Source organism: Helianthus annuus, chromosome 16, assembly GCF_002127325.2.
Source record: "Helianthus annuus cultivar XRQ/B chromosome 16, HanXRQr2.0-SUNRISE, whole genome shotgun sequence".
Classification (NCBI taxonomy): domain Eukaryota; kingdom Viridiplantae; phylum Streptophyta; class Magnoliopsida; order Asterales; family Asteraceae; genus Helianthus; species Helianthus annuus.
The window spans coordinates 21,106,205-21,122,534 of NC_035448.2; the positions used below are offsets into that span (position 1 = coordinate 21,106,205).

A 16,330-nucleotide genomic window follows, 5' to 3' on the forward strand; every position below is an offset into this window, starting at 1 on the left:
TGGAGATACCATCTTAGCCTTGTCTTAAGATGACACATGGCTAGGTCTTGTCCTTTTTAGATTTTTGCCATTTTAATATAATGGTAGATCTTTTATAGGAATGTTATTTTCATTTTACTTTGTGTTTTAAGTTTATGCATATACTTAATAATAAACAAATATGAAAATTTAAATTTAACCATTCCATTACTAAAATTTAACAAGTACAACATTTGCCCTAAACGGGACTTCTATAAAATAACATGCCCACGCAGGGGCGAAAACAAACAACAAACCTACGCAGGGGTTAACTAAAAGACATGCCCACGCAGGGGCAGAATACACTACGTCAAAAATGGCCTACGGCCACACATAACTCAAAACCGCACTGCCACACATCTGAAAAATAGTGTGACGAAAGGTCATTGATAACATTCTAAAACACCTTTAGTCACACATTTTATTATTAATGTGACCATTTAATAGTAGTTCAAAACCTTTAGCCACATTTTTTGAAAAAAAAATGTGACATTTACTAGCCAATCTAGCCACAACTTGAAAAATGTGGCCAAATGTGACCTATTGTCATGTTATACAATTGATTTTTTAATTCATGTGACGAAAACACATTCTTACATTACATCATCTTTTACTCAGTTTTTATTCTTTATTTATTGTTTTTAATATAGTTTATTCCAGGGAGCTAATCTGACTCTTGCTCTTGAATTTCGTAAAGAGTTGTCATTATTAACTCATATTTTAGTACTGTTATTATTATTCTAATATTCACTGAATATTGAAATGAAACAGTGAAGCTAATGGTAGAAATTCAAGTAAAGTTAATCTCTATGAGGATGCAGCAAGGGAACAACTTCAAGAGTTTATAATAGTTCTCAGTGGTGATGTTCTTATACTGACGCTGTTGTTGCTAAACCGATGCAGGTTAGACTGATGTTGCTGCTGTTAAACTGATGCGGGTCATGAATTTGCTGAATCAGCAGCTGCGGCTGCTGCTGTCTTTTTCGAACAAACGCTGAGGCAGTAGTAGTAGACCGCATTAAATGTATACAGAGCAACAGTTGAAATACATGGTTATGGACTTCCATCAAGAGGTTTTTTAATACTTTATATTGCAAAATATAGATCATGTCTTAGTGGAATAAAAAAAGTAAATACACTTATTATTGCATTTTATAATAATTTTCTCTGCAACCATATTTCGGTTCACATGTTTTGTTGTTGTCATTATGTATATAGGAAATATTAATGATTATTATATATATATTTAATATATTAATAAAAAAACATAAAATAGTAGGCTCGTATAAGCTCGCGAGCCGGCTCGAGCTCGATAAGTGAAGCTCGGGCTTAGGCTTGTTTATTAAACGAGATTGTTTTTTAGGCTCGGGCTCGAGGTCATTTAAGCTCAGCTAATTCGAGTATTTTTTCGAGCCGAGTTCGAGTAGCTCGATTTGTTTGCACCCCTATCAGGAAGCAGGCTTAACATTAGATAAGACCACTTTCGACAACAGCAAGTGTTTTGCTACGGGTCATGGATATTAAACAACAACAATGTTTTGCTATAAAACCATGTTAAAACAGCTATTGTGTTTAAATGGGTCAAGAATGTTAAAACAACAGCAGTGTTTTGCTATAAAACGATGTTTTAACGGGTCGGGTCACGGATGTTAAAACAACTGCTGTGTTTTGCTATAAAACGACGAGGCGAGGGGTGTAGAAACAGTAGCAGCAACAGTAGCTGAACTGTTAAAACAGTTGACGGCTGCTGCTGCTGTTTTAACACTTTGTGCCGCGTCGTTTTATTACCAACATTTTGTTTTTGATTGTGCTGCCAATGCCCCTATAAATCTTGACTCCAGATTTGGATCCAATGGTCATGGTCGCAGGAATAGTGACCCTTATGAGAATAATGGTGCCAAAATTCGTCGGCAGCCGGACGCCTTACTGATTGTCGGCAGCTCCATTAGGTTCAGGTTACACGTATTAGATGTTAAGGAGAAGTTAGAACAATGTAATGTTACTGGGATTCATAGTTTGATAATGAGCAAGCATGATTTTCATCAGCGGCGGAACCAATGTAATGTTAGCCGTAGCACGGGATATGGCTCAAGTCCATATTAGTAGTGTGATTATTTTCGGTTTTATCTAAAAAAATTTGGCGACCTGGTTCTCAGCAAAGAAAACGGAGGAAGAAGATGATGAAGTAAATTATTATTATTATGTGAAATCTAGATCTGGTTGTACCTAAAGAAATATTATTTTATTCTTAAATTTTAATTTGTATACTATTTATGAGAAAAGCAAAGTGAAAATGACAAGCTGACATGACAGTACAAGCAATTTCTTTTTCTTTGCTATTAGTAAAAAAAAACTCATTTTGTTTACATCTTTATATTAATTTGTTGCAATAGAGATTCAATGATGTTTTCCTGTAGTTGGGTTAACACACATTTAAGCAATATTATTGATACAATCTACGCTATAGATTTTGCAAACTTTTAAATATAATCAATAATATAACAGATATTTTACAAAAGAAAATACTTTAGTGCATTCTATATTTTTAAACAATGTCATGGATTGTGAGGTGGAAAATGATTTTTTCATAAAGTAAAAGACGACAAGGTGATAGAATGATTTCAAGGTATGAAAAAAAAGAAGAAGACAAATATATTAGGCATTTGTTTTACTTTATTTGTTTATTATCGTTTTTTTAATATCGTATAATTGCACGGTGAATTTTTTTTTGGGATACCTCTGATTTATAATTCTAGTTCCGCCACTGATTTTCATAGTTGTAGAATCTTCAAATTGGTCAAAAACTTGCAGGTAGAAATATGCTGGAGCTGGTATTCAAATGGGTCAAAAACTTGCAGGTAGAAATATGCTAGAGCTGATTACAAATACGTGTATTACACGCATTGAAGATAAAAAAATCCGGTTACATAGTGTATATTTTTATGGGTATATGAATTGTTTCATAAATCATAACATTATTTAGTTATTCCTGTGATAAATTCAATCGTTTTTTTAATTATAAGATTTGTGAGGAGGTGATATATCATAAATTAAAATTATAATGTTGTTTGTATTATTATATACGGTTTTTTTGTTTATAATATTTGTTTCATAACTTATAGTAACATATCGTGTTATATAAATCCATGTACTTTTGTAAGTTATAAGATAGTGAAATCAAATAAGATGATGATATAATAACAAAAATAAGAATTATCTTTTTCATTATATATGTTAAATAGAATAATAATAATAATAGTGAGAATAAGGATTAACAACAATATTTTAATTTTAAAATAAAATATAAGTAAAATTTGTGAGACTAAGGGAGAGGGTGTCACGTGACATTAAATGGAATCGTTTATTATAAGTTAGATTAGATCAAATTAGATAGATAACTTGGTTTAAATTAGAAATAAATATATCAATGTTAAAGTCCGTTTAATTTAATTATGTATAATTTTGTTTTAAAATATACGTAATTGTAGGGATCTTTAAAGTTTAAATATGAATGTTCTAATTTTATATATGAATACTAATGAGTAAAACTTTTGTAGTGTTATCAAATTTGAATGTATACAATAGCTTTAAACTTTTGTAGTTTATATAACCCGACTCATCTCGTTTACTAGAGCTCGAGCTGAATATTCTCAATTAAACAATACTCTCAATTAAAAAATACACTATTTAAACTTGTTTAGGAGCCGAATATGAACCTAAAAATAAGTTGGTTTAGTAAATGAATCTGAGCATGAGCTTCATTTATCGAGCTTGCGACCCCTAAATGAACAATAGTAAATCAAATATGTCTTATCGAATCATATTGGGCCTTAATGGATCACAATGGATGATAGTAGATTATATGTGTCTTAATGGACCTTATTGGGCCTTAATCGATCGCAATGGCCAATGGTAGATCACACATGTCTTAATGGACCATATTGGGCCGTAATGGATCACAATGGCCAATAGTAGATCATACATGTCTTAATGGACCATTTGGGCTTTAATTGATCATAATGGACATATTGGGCCTTAATGGATCACAATGGACAATAGTATATCATATATGTTTTAATCGACCAACTAGTGTCTTAATGGATCACAATGGACAATAATAGATCATATATGTTTCCATGGACCATATTGGGTCTTAACAAATCACAATGGATAATAGTAAATCATATATGTATTAGTAGACCATATTGGGCCTTAAGGATCACATTGGATAATAATAAATCATATATGTCTTATTCGACCATGTTGGACCTTAATTGATCACAATTACTAATTGTAGATCGCATGTGTCCTAATAAACTATATCGGGCTTTAATGGATCACAATGAACAATACTAGATCGTCTATGTCTTAATGGACCATAATGAACAATAGTAGACTGAATATCTCTTAATGGACTACCCGGGTACACGAATAGGCAAAAGGCCACTCACGCCTGTGATCTTAGACATCGCTGATGACCTGAGCCACCGCCAATTCTAGAGGAAATCCACCTCCCAAAGGCCCGCTTTGGTAAAACCCATGATTTCCGTATTACATTTGTCACAAACGATACTTTAACTAGCGACCTTCGCTAGATAAAGTCATGCTGATACCACTAGAGAAAGTTTATTTGTTTGTTTTAAATAATTTTTTATAGTCTTGTATATATTAACTTATATAAATGTATTTATGTTTTTATTAACGTTAAACTATGTTATTACTTATATAAATAAATATATTTATGTTTTTATTAAAGTTAAACTATTTATTATGAATCTTCTTGAAAAATTACATGTAGTTTCCAATAAATTCCCGAAAGTTAAATTTCCCTCCTATTAAAATTCATCTCCCCCTCGTTTCCTCTTTCCCTCTTCTTTCTTCTTCCTCCTCCCATAAACACCAGGTCCAAAAACTAAAAATCAAACCAAAGAAAAAAACCCCACTACTCACATTCCTCAGCATTTTCACAAAAGATCTGAAATTGTTGTCACTAACAAGATTCTCAAGAAAACCCTAACCCTAACTGCCGCAATCACCTCCCACCGCACTCTCACCACCGCCACGCTCTAAATCGAGGGAATTGGGACTAGAGAGGCCAGAGGAAGATCATTCCATTGCTCCAATTGTTGTATTGGCTGGTAAGTCGGTCTGGATTGGAGCCGTTTTATGGGGAGATTTGAATAAGGTTACTGTTGGATTATGTTCGAATATGCAGGAGAAATGTGTTTTTCATGCCGCTTGGTCATCTCCTACAGGTATTATTTGTAATTTACTGTTTTATTTTGTTGAGGTTGTAGTTAGGGTTCTGGTAAATTGTGTGTGGAAGACAAGATAATTGGTAATTTATGAATGTAAGTTATGTTAGCGTGCAAGGTTCAATAACTAAAATAAAAATTAGAACTGACTAATCACATCCAAAAGTAAGCAATCACATCATTAATCTCTTATTGCTAATAGTGAAAGAAAGTAAGGATAAGTTTGATTATACTATCATTTAAGATGTTTATTAACTTGGTTTTTTAGCCTGGTGCAAGTCTGGTTAGATTTCACCTGGTAGGTTTACCTTTTTTCAGCCTTTGTTATCTCAGATCTACTATCAATTTTGTCATTTGTGTTGTGTGTTATGTTGTAGATGGAGGTGCGGAGGTGCATGAACCAAGGAGGTTATTGTGGTTCATTTGATCTTTCTGGCGAAATCCCCAAAAGCTTTGGACAAGTTAACAAACCTCACCACCTTAGATTTATCAAGCAGCATGTTTTTTTTTTTTTTTTTTTTTTTTTTGCGAGATACCTGTGGAATTAGGTGGTTCATTGAGATTGCAAGGACTGTATTTGGGGAATAATAACCTTCACCGATGGCATACTCGACAAACTCTGTCAACCCAGAGGTTTAGTGAAGCTTAAAATGACTGGGAATAAGCTCTCAGGCTTGATACCCGCCACATAGTATAATCAAAAACTGACCTCTTAATCTTACTTTCTTTCACTATTGGCAATAAGAGATTAATGATGTGATCGCTTATTGTTGGATGTGATCAGTCGAGTTGTGTATCTCTTATTCAAGGTTGTTGTTGACTGGGTGGATGTATCTCTTTTATATCAGTAGTTATGTTGTCTTTAATTTTGTGTAACTGCTTGTATCTTTCAGATATCCGTAAGCATTTCAAGCAGCTTACAAAGTGAAGCAAATGCTGAAAAATACAGGGATTTACGCCCTCTTCTACATCTTCTTCAAAAACTATGCACAAGAGATATGGTACATTATTTGACATTTCTTGGTCACACGGACTTCCAATGGATAAGATTTTACATTAACATATACATTAGTTCCATCCAAAATTAACTCCAAGTCCAATATATCTGTACTCGACTACTTGGAGATGCTGAAGTAAAATATGGTTTCTAACTTTTACAGAGCTAGTGTTTGTGTTGAATATCATCTGATAGTATTTTTTTTTTCAGAATGCTTTGCTCTTAACGGATTACACATACCTGAGTAATGATAGCAGTTTCTTAGTGGACCATTGAAGGCGGTGTAGAAGTTGTGGTGCAGGAAAACTTTGCTTCAACCAATAAACGGATGAGTCAAGATGAAGCTGAAAAGGCATCATACACTCATACTCACCACCCACTTCTGACATTGATCAAACCGATTCATCTAAGCCAAGTTTACGCTTTGAGGCTCAGGTAGATCATATATGCTATATATTTTATAATACTATGCTTTCTATACAAAACCAATTTTAAGTAAACAATTATGGGCATCATATAATATAGACACTTGTATTATTTGCTTAAATTATGACACATAAGGTGATTATGTAACTACACAACCACCTCATTTTCTCCTATTTATGCGGTTGTAGCTGAGTAGCTCTCTATTAAAAATAGGCTCTGTTGAACAAGCCCAATGGGAGTGGGTACAAATAAGAACCACTAATACGTAGAAGTATATGATTCTTCAATAAATCTATTCATCTGTGAATGCACTTTTTTAAATATTTAGTCTCTCATTTGAATCCATCTCTAAATATACATATGAATTGTTTATTGGTCAACCATATTATCCCAGATGGCTTGTAGTATTATTTTCGATAGTGGCTGAGGCCATAAGTGATCCAAATTTCAATAGTTGTCATATCTTAGTGCTAAATCCTTTATAATTTATATATATTACACCATTTGGCTACATATACAGTTTGTGCTTGTGTTGTCATGTTTTTAGGAGTCTTTGTATGCCAAGCTGATGTACTTTCCCTATCAACTATTTACACTTTTAGTGCCTTTTTTTTTAATATTTTTGCCTAATCTAAAACCTTTGGTTTATTTATTTGAGTGCTGCAAAGTTGTTACCACCTCAACAACACATGAACCTGCAACTGGTATCTATTAAAGTTTCTATATTCTTTCTTATAACTTTAAAAATGGAGTTATTTCGTGAGTCGGGTGAAGCTATTACAAACCCAGTGTTTTTTCAACTATCATATGTTAAAGTAAGTAGTTTTCTTATTGTGTATTCTACAATCGGTTCTTATATAGACACTTGATGATCATACTCTTTTGCAGCTACAACATGATTTTATTTTAGGGAACTATCATGTTGGAAATGATGACATTGCACAATTACCAACATTGCAAATCTTGATTGAAATAGGATTTGTTAAACTTGGAACACGCCTGTTAGTTTTCAGTTATTCAAACTTTATATGTATTTTATGCAAGTTATTATGGTTACTGTGCTATGCCTTATGATATATATACTCATATAGATTTTAAATCAGATTCTCATTTTTTTTATAGTGAGTGGACTTTGCTTGTGGAGCGATTTCTGCCAAGACAGATTGCTACAACTCCTGACACGATAAAGTGGGATTTGAATATACATGAGCATGATCTTTTGATGGTAAGACTTACGTGTCATTGTATTTTATGGAACTTCATTATTTTCTTTTATTTGATCGATTATTAAGAATTGATTCTTGATGCCTGATACAGTCTTGTAATGCTGACTATGTAGGAAACTCTGACAAAAGAAGATGCCAGCAATTCGAGCATGTGGGTTTGCTGGTGCTGCTAGGGGTGATGTAGGTTCTGTTGTAGTTGTTGTATCATTTGTGGATATGTTTTTGTTAGTAATTTATTTCTTTAGTATTTAAATTGAAAACTTATGTATGGATTTTGGTTTCTTATCGCTAATATTATTTGCTTTTAGTTTTTTCTCATATGTACTGCTTACTACTGTTTTCATTTCACAAAATAATGAAAATAAAAGGCTACTTATATGAAAATGGCCACACACAATCATAATAAATGTGTGACCAAAAGTTAGACAATAGCCACATTTATAATTACAAATGTGTATCTAGAAATAGTTTTTAGCCACACTTATTGTAAATTCGTGTGACTTTATGATGGAAATGGCCGCACTTCAGTAAAATCTTGTGGCCATCGCTACTCTTTAGCCACACAAATGCTTGATTTCAACAACATTTTTGTCACAACTTTTGAAAATTGATGTGGCTAAAACAAACTTTTTAGTGACCATATAATGGAAACGGACGCACTTATACTAACTTCATGTGACTATACAATAGAAATAGCCACACTTATAATAAATTCGTGTGGCTGTTGATACCATTTAGCCACACATAATGGACCATTTGCTTGATTACAACAACCTTTTTGCCACAGTTTTTTAAAATTCACGTGGCTAAAACAAACTTTTAAGTGACTATAAAATAGAAACACCCACACTTACAGTGAATTCATGTGACTATATAATCCAAACACCCACACTTACAATAAAGTAATGTGACCATTGATACTATTTAGCCACACTTAATGGACCATTTGCTTGATTACAACAACCTTTTTGCCACAATTTTTCAAAATTAATGTGGCTAAAACCAACTTATTCGTGACTATATAATAGAAATGGCCACACTTATAGTAAATTCATGTGGTCGTTGCTACCCTTTTAGCCACACTTATTAGACAAAATGATTTATTACAACAAGACCTTTTAGCCACAGTTTAAGTTGCTATGGCCACACATAAGTGAATGTGGCCGTATCATGCCTACGATGACTAGACCTTTGGTCACACTTAGGGTGAAAAAATTCGTGTGGCGGTTGCCATATGGTCACAGTTTTTATGTGTGGCCATAACCAAATTTTGACGTAGTGATACTGAAAGACAAGCCCACGCAGGGGTTGAGTACAGAAACAAAAGTCCACGCAGGGACTTGATTACAATTAAATAAAATAAACAACAAGGTCTTCAATGACCCCTTCTTTTGGACTTCCCCTTGAGCAAGTCTGACAGACCCTTGAAGAAGCCTTGACGTTCCTTTGATCTTCTCGAACCACTTGCTCAACATGGTTCAACCTTTCGAGAACCTCTTGTTGGCGCTCCGGCGGAATTAGCTGCGGCTGCGGCGGCTGGTACAGAGGTTGAGGAGGTGGCGGACGCTGGTACCCATAAGTTGGGTAACTAGTGGTCCAAAGACCACCATAGGGTCCCTCTGGGTGACGAGCATTGTAGTCCCATGCTTCCTGGTATGGGTCCACGTTGGCATAGTCGTACTGAGTATGAGCCGGCTGCTCAAAAGGTTATACGCCGCTGAACCGGCGTAGGCAGGGATTGGGTTATCAAAACCCACTAGTGGCGCCATAGGCGCAGAGTTGATCTCTGGGATGGGGTTTGATGGTCCCCCTATCTGTGGCTCTTCTTCTTCTTGGAGTGGCGGGTAATGACTGCCACTCGAAGGCTGGGGAGTGCTGATGCGGACTCCTCCTTCCACGGACATCCGTGCGTTTGACCTTCTCTGCCTCGGTGGCTCCAGAGGCGGTTGCTGTTCCACTGGTGGTGGTGGTGGCGGAGTGACTGCCACGAATCGGGGATCCTGCTGCTGTTGGTATAGGGACGAGTGTTCAGAGGGCGTGAAATACCAGTCCCACTGGTTAAACCTCGCCTGATAGCTGTCAGGACCACGGTAAGGTGATCCATGAAAAGATGACCCATCAGAGATTTCGATGGGGTGGTTCGGGGTCCCGGTAGCAGGCTCCACGGGATCCGTATCCTCGTCCATGTCATTTTCACCAGAAAACTGATCTTCTGGTCCAAGTGGGTTAAAACCCACGGGTTCTTGAATGAGATTAACCGGGTTGAACCGGCTTTGGAAAGCAGGGGTAGGGTCACCAAAAGAATGGTGCGAGTTTGACCGCTGCAACGGTATGAAGGAAGGTGGAGGGTGGTCAGGCTCATTTTCGGATTGCGGCCCGAAAGAATGCAAATAAGACGGTGAAGAGCTTAAGGAGACTGATCGCCTCTCGGGTTTAACATAAACCCTCCACGGCTCCTGAGGGCTAGTGCTCATCGTGATAGACGGGGTACGCCGGTGCGAAGGCCCGACTTCATGGTCGTGGCTAGTGAAAGGAGCCTTTCCCCGTCCGCGTCTCATCCTTGGTGGCATGGTCAACCTGTCAACAAAACAATGATACAACAACAAATATATAATAAAATAAAGACCAAATAAAACAAAACAGAGTTTGTCCTATGTTCTTTGTCTAGACTCGGAACTCGAGGAATGTGCATTTATTTAACTGAGATTAAACACAAAAGGCTAGTGTTTAATTCACTCAGCGTTGGCTCTGATACCAACCTGTCACACCCCTATTTTCCACTTGTCACCGGTGGGCCCGGTGGGGGTTCCGTGACGTAGTTGATATCGTCATAGTCAAACAATACAAAAATATAAATGCACAGCGGAAGCAAAAAAAAGATTTATTCCAACCAAATAAAATTGTAATATTCAGTATCACAACAGTTGAAATAGATCACAGGCGGATCAAGACAAAAAGGAAACTTTTTATTCAACAGACTTCATGCATCCTAAGCTTGCGAGACTTATACTGATGCTAAGGAGTGGCCAGCCTATTACGCGTAGTACCTGCACTTAGCCTTTTTGGAAAATACGTCAGTTTACACTGGTAAATACAATTTAACTGACTCATTTTGAAAAGGTTTAAAAATTGATTTGAATGCCCGCGGCAAAAAAACTTTTTATAACTTGGGATCATTATTTGCTTATAATCTTGTAAAAGAATTACATGTTTGTTATGCGTTCAGTTTTCCGGATCGTACCGGTTTAAAGATTAATAGACACACCACATAGTATAGTTCCGCCGCAAGATTTTTTTCTCGTACCGACTGTTATACTTTATTGATTTGATGCACTACGGGTGTACGCCTACACCCGTGTGCTAAGGTCGTGGCCATTCTTTGAATGATGCCAAAGATATCCGGGACATGGTCATTAAACCCCCAAAGGCGCTAAACAAACAAAACAACATTTTCAAACGGGTTACTTTGACAACACTTAACCACCGACCGGTTAAGGTCAATTACCCGACCAAGCGGTATTTTATATACCGTACCCCACGCCCGTATAGGGAAAATAAGTTAAAAGTATTTACCTAAGCTAAATATAAAATTTAATCCCAGCCGTATCAAATCAGCAAGTACAGATATCTTTTACTGGGCTCCTATATCTGGAATGAAGGTTTTTATTAACCTATTAGAATCCTAACGGGTCTTTTAATTTAGCCTAAGCTTAGACCGGTTAGTTTTAAATGACGATCACGGTTTAAATGCACGATAAGGCGAGGGCCGTTCTAGAATATGGTTTTGACCCAACAAGCTTGCATACTTGTTTATTATGGGTAACTTAATCACATTCTGGATTTTGAGACAAAAATGATATGGTTTGACCCGTTTCGGCTAAAATGAGTAAACTAGTTACATAAGCCGATCCGAATGCGTAAAGTGCGTAACGAGTAACCATAAGAGTTATATACAAGTTTCCTAAGTTAATATGCCTTAAACATGTTGTGATATCAGTAAGATACCTTCCATTATGCCCCAAACGGTTTTAAACCCAAACTATGCCTCATAACGGCGTTTTGGTCATTTTAAAGGGTGTAAAGAGTTTAAATAATAACCTGAGTTACAGGTCTGATTAAATCAGTAAATATACTTAATTTACTAAGTTATAACAGTAGGATATCATATATATGTGAAATTTATTACTTATAACCATACTATGCTCCGTAGGGGCATTTTGGTAATTTCACATAGGCCTAAAGGGCCAAAACTGGAATTCTGAGTTTAAAATATTTTCCTACTATTAGAATATAAAAATATACATCAGTAGGTTTCAACCCCATATGCTTAAAAAGGTTCTAGTACATACTTATGCGTTAAAAACGCTTAAAAAGGCGATTTGGAGCCATTTCAGGGTTTGGAATAGAAAGCTGATATTTTTAAAATTCCAGAAGGCTCAAAATACTTTATTTAACATATTAGATCAGTAGAAAAAGGTTTGGGGTCAATAGGATTTATAAAACTCATTTTATAGCCCAAAAGGGCAAAACCGGCATTAGCCGAATTAAGCCTAGAATACTAAGTTATGCTCAGCCTAAAATTGAATAAAAATCTTTAAAAATCCCAAAATATTATTTTATAACAGCGGGTACAAAGTTTTGTACAAAAATTTGGGTTTAGATAGGCTATATGCAATTTACGTCATTTAATTACTAAAGAAGCTTCTAATTACGCTAATGAGCATAACTCTTAATCTACACCTCAAACTGATCTCAAATTTTAGATGCAAGCTTATAAATCAGTAGCTAAGGTGTCTACCCTTTTACATTTTCAAAAATCATATTTTAAGGTCATTTGGGCATAATGGTCAACATATAAGCATTTAACGAAAACATGCATGTGAATAGGATCTCTAATGAACCAAGTTGTATAATCTCACAGAGTTATACTAACATGTAAACAGGTCCAAAAAAAGCTCTAAGGCAATCCTAAACTTGGCTTAAACGGGTCAGAACTGAAAGTCAAAGCAGAAGTCAAACTATGCGACTTTCGGTTCCAAACCGAGCCTAAACTGAAAATTGTCGAGTTGAACATGTTGGGACATGTTCTTACATCAATTACCAAGTTATTTTAATGATCAAACAGGTTGCATGTATCCTACATTGCTAATTATGCATTAATTTGAAAATAAGCATTCTGTTGACTTTTTAAAGTAAGCTTTGACTCGACAATTAACATAGTTAGAGTGGGAATCTGAAAATACCCTTTTAAGGGTTTGTTACCCACATAATTACCTACTTATAGGTATTTTTAATTCGAGATATTACCGAGTAATTACTGACTAATCACGAAGTCAAACCTTAATTACGACGGTTTGACTTTTAGCTAATTAACTAAGCTAAAACGAATTTAGAAAGGTTAAGGACACTTACAAGAGTCCTAATTAGGATTAGGGATTACTAGGAAGGTTGCTTGCTGTCCAGAGAGCTCCAGAAACACTCTTGTGACCTTTGCAAAATGAATGAGCAACTTGGTCACAACTAGAGCTCCTTATATATGAGTTTTGATCTTCTAAGATCATGCCAAAAGGGTCTACAATTGTTACCAGATCAAGACAAGTGCCCCTACTGCATGAAAAACCATTGGAGAGGCTTCTGGTATAAGAAAACAACTGATTTAAGTCGGTTACAGACCTGAACTGGCACCTGTCCACGTTTTCTGTTACTGGCACTCTCACGCGGGCCGCGTAAGCCCATAAGGGGCTCTTACGCGGGCCGCCTGGCCTGTTAGAACCAGCCAATCAAGTTTCCAACTTTGCATTTTTGGTCCCTGGTCCTTTGTTACGTGGTTTTAAGTTCCATTTTTGCTATTTCAACCATCTAACCTTATTTTTTAAGGGCTTTAGGACTTTTACTAACTTAGTTAAGTCCTTGACTAACTTTGAGATCATCCATAAGGCCTTAGAATTCAATGTTGACGCTTTTAACCCCTCGTACACGAATTTGATCATAACTTTCTCATACGATAATGAAACTTTATGAAATTTTTACCACATATTCTAGTGAGCATAATTTACCGTTACAAAGCTTCGGGTCTGCTAAAAGGTCACTCAGAGGTATACTTTGCACATGTTGACACATTTAGCCCCTGTAGTTTGTAATCTCTCACTCTCTTTCATATTTAGCTTCGTATGATCCATGATTTATTCACTTCAAGGTATAAACATCTTGTAGGGCTATTTTTAAATATAATTATCCATCGTTGACACTTTGGACTCTTATATTCACATAGTTTCCCCGTTTGTCAACATTAGTCCCTCTAAAGTATTCTTTCACATGTTCAGAGCTTATGACACGTGTTCATACATTATTGGACATGAATTTTCAAGGTGTTACAGTTTTAATTGAATAAAACATAACACCAAAACACACACACGAAGTATGTGTTCTAGTCGTGTAACCCACAGGAGCCAAAAAGAGCTCTCAAAGCTCTTACCCTAGTTTGCTAAATTGATCAAATCAAGAAGGAAATTCAAGTTTAAATAAAAAACCAAGCTCAAATTAGTGATCACCCGAGTGAAGGGATCACAAGATATGTCGAATTTCTTGATGAACATATGAAATCGGGATTTGAACTTGAATGTTTGATGTTTGGGTAAAACTAGAGTGAATCCATGGTTAGGAACGAACCCTAGTCGATACATTGATGAATTGGGGTTCATAATGATGAAAATCATAATCACCCACCTAGGTGTTAAATGGGTTTTGTAGGGTGAAGATGAACACTAGAATTTCCATTATAAAATGAGTGTTATTGATTTCCATGAAGTGAATCTAGGTGTTATTATGCATGCTAGATATAATGAGGTTGAAAAATATGTTTAATCTTGGCCAAATAGTTAGTCATGAACTTGATGGTGGATTTTGTAAAGGATGCCCATTAGGTGTTTGTTAAAATGCCTAAAAGAAAGGTAAAATGTTAAATTTCGAACAAAAACGCATATTTGTAATGTTATGGAGAATTATGCGATATATGATATGATTAGAGTTCTAAACGAGTCGTTGGTTGAACTCTATAGGCAAGGGAATTGAATCCTCAAGCGAACAAGCCGGAGCGGATACGCGCTTGAAGGGAACGCTCTAAAGGTACGTAACTATGGTTTCGTTACATTATGTTTAAACATTGATTGTAGTTTTGTTGATTTTGAATTAGCATTAAATGTGAATTTGGTATGTCGTTGAAGTGACGAAGCTCACTAGACACACAAAAACGGGTCAAAATAATGGTTAGAATAAATTTGGTTTGTCATGGAAGTGATGGTCTTCACTCGACAACCAAACGGGTCAAAAACTAAGTTTTAGAACGGTAATGTTAGAAGTGACTTGAATGTCACGCAACGAATAAGTAGAATAAGTATTATGAATGCATGAGCCAAGAAACGGACACGCAAAATATAATGTAAAAGAGCCCTTGAATATAGGACAAAAGTTTAGTAAAATGATTTTGTTGAATTTGTCTAAAAGTGCATCTTGATTTATCAAAATCAAGTATGACATTATCGCATGCGCAAACTGTGGTATGGGAGCGAAACGCTAATGAATTGTAAGCCCGGGAATTGGTAAAAATGTTTAGAAACAATCATTTATAACGAATATGTAGTTAACTTAGAAGCTAAATGGGCCGAATTATAGAAAAAGGGATTTATAGGCTATTTGCTTACAAACAGGGTTTTAAGGCGAACGATGATGGTAAACGGGTCCGCATTTAAATTACGGACACGTAGGAAAAAGAATTACGTAAAACGGACTTGTAGAACTAAAAAACATAGCTAGGCATTTGCAGCTCAACAAAACAAACTTTCTGTCGAAAAGTGACCGTCGCGCCCCGCGACGGAGAATGGAAAGTTCGTCGCGCCCCGCCACGGGCTGTGGCGACCCTCGAAGGGTTGAGGCCAAACCTGTCGCGGCCCGCGACAGGCTGGCAATTTTATTAAATTTGTTTATTTTGTATTCCGGACTTGTTGAAACTTGTTATTTAACTATCAAAACTAACTTTTATGTTGGTTTTGAATTTAGGTGATCGTAGTGTGCTCCCGGGTGAAGATCAAGCAATTATCAAGAACCGAACACAAGTCTTTTGAAGCTTCCGCAATGTTATCATTTTGTTTTGTTAAAAACGATCTATGTAAACAATTGTTACTATATTTTGAATACTTTAATCATGTATGAACGTAAACTTGTCAAGGTTTTTGTAAAGTCGCATTTTCACATAAAATGTGTACTTAATATTATAATTGTGTTTAAAATGAGACGCGTCTTACATTTCACAACTTTGGAAGGAGGACGCGGTAGATGTGATGAAGTTTCGATGTTGTAGGTCGAGGTCAACACTGTTTCGGGGCTCATTTAAATTTCAAAGACCGTCCATA

General features: G+C 35.8%; 1 long non-coding RNA gene across 1 annotated transcript; it reads left to right on the plus strand.

The window, feature by feature from the left end:
* Positions 1-4,847: 4,847 nt before the first annotated feature.
* LOC110917053 lies at positions 4,848-8,240 on the plus strand. Its single transcript, XR_002580273.2, has 6 exons — positions 4,848-5,273; positions 5,651-6,082; positions 6,167-6,274; positions 6,481-6,705; positions 7,819-7,921; positions 8,036-8,240. It is a non-coding gene; the product is annotated as an uncharacterized LOC110917053 (long non-coding RNA).
* Positions 8,241-16,330: the final 8,090 nt, after the last annotated feature.